The 3,933-nt window shown below is 38.2% G+C and overlaps 1 long non-coding RNA gene across 1 annotated transcript; it reads right to left on the reverse strand.

The window, feature by feature from the left end:
* Positions 1-1,481: 1,481 nt before the first annotated feature.
* On the reverse strand, positions 1,482-3,208 carry LOC126966955 (uncharacterized). The gene is made up of 2 exons (XR_007729857.1): positions 3,070-3,208; positions 1,482-2,086 (listed from the first exon to the last, which is right to left on the reverse strand). It is a non-coding gene; the product is annotated as an uncharacterized LOC126966955 (long non-coding RNA).
* Between the last annotated feature and the right edge of the window lie 725 nt (positions 3,209-3,933).

Consider the following 3,933-nt stretch of genomic DNA (forward strand, 5'->3'; position numbering starts at 1 on the left):
ACTACAGGCCGATAGGCGGCCATTATGCGAATACAGTATCCTCCGTAACCGCACACACACTATCATAACGGTGCTTCACTTGCTAATATCACAGCGCGGAGTCCTTCTTTTTTAACTCGCCCGTGGTCGTTACTCGTTAGCATCGCTTGACAATATAAGCTCCTTAGTTGCACAAATTGACAAATCAAAATAGGTCACTCATTCTCGGGCTGTCAGGAAGTCTAAGAGCTAGTAATTTGTAAGTAAGATACCAAGTACCAACAAAGGAAGATAAAATCAATTCCACGCATGACTAAATTGACATTTGCCCATATTAATAGACATCTGGTGTTGCCATTATTACCAACTGAATCACAGCGAATTGAAACGTCATTGGCCAGAACTAAGCTCACACATACACACAGACTGATTCACACACACACACGATCCCATTACGATTGCTTTGACCCTGAACACTAAACGCCAATAAACACATCTACATAACAAAGTTCAATTAAACGCTTCGCAAAATAACCGTTGACTTCCTTGTTTGTCAGTGCGGTCTTTTACATGTAAAAATAATATGAAAAATACAATTTGTGAGCAAGGTCACCTCGACCTTGTTTACTAGGAACCGATGTGTCACAGTATATTTTAATACCTACCCAATGTTTCAACTTGGGTTTCCAGATTTTTTGCGAATGCGACGCGCGCAATTTCAAATTTAGGTATCTGTACGCTGTTTTTAACCGACTTCAAAAAGGAGAAGGTTATCAATTCGGTCGGTATTTTTTTTATGTATGTACACCGATTACTCTGAGATTTATGATCCAATTTACGTACTTAATTCTTCTTTTGTTTGATGCGAAATAGATGCCACTTAAAACCTATCAACAGGTAGCACATACAAATAATAGATTTTATTTTAATATTAAAGGTAAAGGTTTGCATAAGAGGTGTATCAAATTAAATTTTTAGTTATTTGAATCTTTTCAGTTTTTGAAGTCGGTTTTTTTAATCGTAGTTTTTTTATAGTTTAAAATTTTGAATAATATTGTCGAGAATCTTGACTAATAGTTGTGAACAAGTCGACAAAAATATCGGTGAATGGTTAAACTCCATTTTTAGCAACGACGAGTGGAAGACGTAGCTTGTCACGGACACTAAACAAATATTCCTGCCTCCTGGTAATATGCCTGGTCTGTTTTTATCATTTCTCTAACACCAAGAGCTATATCTAGACGTATAAATTATCTAAGAATGCTGAATGAAGTGAGGCAAGACAGTTATTAATTGTAGAAGGCGGTAGCTACACATATTTCTGTGACAGTGCGGAAAAATAGCGATGCACTTATAAACTTTTGTTTTCTTGTACGAAGGCTGTAAACCATGGACTTGAATTTGATAAAAAAAAAGTACTGTGACACTTAATTGCATTTGATATTTTGGGTTTATATAAACACACCCACAGAATGTTGTGCATGTGAAATAAGAACCGGAAATAAAGGAATTCTTTTATTTGAAATCTGAATACGTTAATCATGATGACATTTACGGGTTGGAACTGATGCATACTGACCTAACCTAACCTAAGACGGTTCAAGACCAAAAATATAGCTATGTCAGGAAGTATTTATTGAAGTTAGTACTTATTTTGGCGCGTTAGGGAAAAATTATGACACCTTGTGTTAGTCTGCGTGAATTGCTCAAAATAGAGGTTAATTCTAAACTCATTTTTTAACGTATTCACAGCGTGTTATAGTATACCTAGACGTATAAATGATCTAAGTCTGCAATATCGTTACCATAAGCTTAGAATAGACTACCATATAGGTGACCTGAAAGTTGAACCCGATAATGTTTGACTAATTTTACCAATGTGTGCATCAGTGGGCAGGGTACATAGTTTGACGGACAGTTGGACGATGGGGCAGATAAGTCCTCGAATGGTGACCACGTACCGGAAGACGCAGTGTTTGTAGGTCCCCCGCAAGATGGAACGAGGATCTGATCAGATCGCCGGAATACGTTGGACGAGGGCAGCGCAGGACCGGTCGTCGTGGCGATCCTTGGGAGAGGCCTTTGTCCAGCAGTGGACGTCTTCCGGCTGATGATGATGAAGTGCATTAGTGGATAGCTAGTTTAATATTCAAAATACTAAGAAACAAATTCCAAGCGTGGCTGACTGTTTACGATGTGTCCATAAAAATTGGCAATAGTAGCTATAGATTCGCTTTTCTTTTCTTTCTTACTGGATCTCCGTTAGAGATGTTCTTACCTCTGTTTTTGTATGTGCATATAACATTCACATCCTAACGACAATAGACAAATAGATGAGAAATTACTATTTAGAGAGGTATCGCTAAACGCAATGCTTGAAAAGCGCACTGTGGAGGACCGCCACACATCCAGATGGTGGGGATGATATCTGTATAACAACGTCTGTCGGGTCAGATAGTATAATATTATAATAATTTAATATTTGAATTTAATTAAAATTTAAATAATTTTATGAAAACAAGTTAGGTTTCGTTATAAAAACTATGGCAAACATTTATGTAAACATCAATTTGACATGTTTAGGGCGATTTTACTGTGACGCGGATTTCCATCCGCGTGCGTTTACTGCGAACACTCCTGCCAACACGCAAGACTATGTTCCACCTGCAACAAATCCGCGTTCCACGATCGTGCACCACGCTTTATAGGAAACACATGTATAAAATAATAGGATGCGGATAAAATAATAGTGAAATTACTGAGCAAATGAGACTTAAGATGTTATGTCTCAAGGTGACGAGTGCAATTGTATGCCGTCCAGAATTTTTGGGTTTATCAAGAATCCTGAGCGGCACTGCATTGTTATGGGTAGGGCGTATCAATCACCATCAGCTGAACTTCCTGGTTGTTTCGTTCCTTATTTTCATTAAAAAAATGTGGGTGGGCACACGCGGATCAAATACGTACACGGATGAAATTCCGCGTGACAGGAAAATCGTCCTTATGCAAAATAAAAACTTAGCCTTTGACTCTTTCACGCTTTATTCGTGTATACTCAAGTATTATCTTTATGATCTATACCAAATTTACCTGAGTACGTGCTGGCATTGGTGTAATAGTCATTAACATAATAATTATCGAAGAATAGAACATGAATATATGTCAAGACTGCAGCGCTCGACTCTGTCGTGGCCGTGAGTCGTCACTGACGGGCGCGCGTCGATCGTCCAACTGACACCTATTGACACCTATCACGGTATGAGGCTTCCGAACTGTTTCACTTACTTTTTCTGACTCCCAAAAGTGGGTGAACAATGCAATATGATAAAGCGGAAAGTCTTCTGATCAGACTGACATGACAATCACATGCAGCAAAGATGGAATCCAATTAAAAGTCCAAACTCAAAACCACATGCACACACACAACACAATCACACACACACACACACACAAACATACACACAGTTTTCAGATTTGTTTAAATTGTGCGATAATTGTAAAATTTGGGTTTTAATTCATTTCTATATTGTTTATCAAGTATAATGTGTCCGCTAAGAAAGTTGCAAGATATTCCTAATACAAGTATCCTAAGACAACTTACTGGGAAGTCTCAACCATTAAAATATAATTGTAATCTTTGAAATAAACGAAATTTATATATTGCGTTATATGAGCATGCTCAAATTATATACCAGCTGTCGCTTGCAGGTGAAGCTAATTTATGTGAGTTAACCTGAATCTGTGGTCAATATCAATAAGGCAACGACCCATATAACTACTTGATACTAACCCTCCAGGGATTCCGGATTTTTTTTCATAGAAGAGGAGGACAAACGATCGTACGGGTCACCTGATTTTAAGTGATTATTGCCGCCCACATTCTCTTGCAAAACCAGAGGCAGTATCACAGCAGCATTGCCGGCCTTTGAGGAAGGTGTACGCGCATTTTTGAAG

Source organism: Leptidea sinapis, chromosome 11 (assembly GCF_905404315.1).
Source record: "Leptidea sinapis chromosome 11, ilLepSina1.1, whole genome shotgun sequence".
Lineage (NCBI taxonomy): Eukaryota > Metazoa > Arthropoda > Insecta > Lepidoptera > Pieridae > Leptidea > Leptidea sinapis.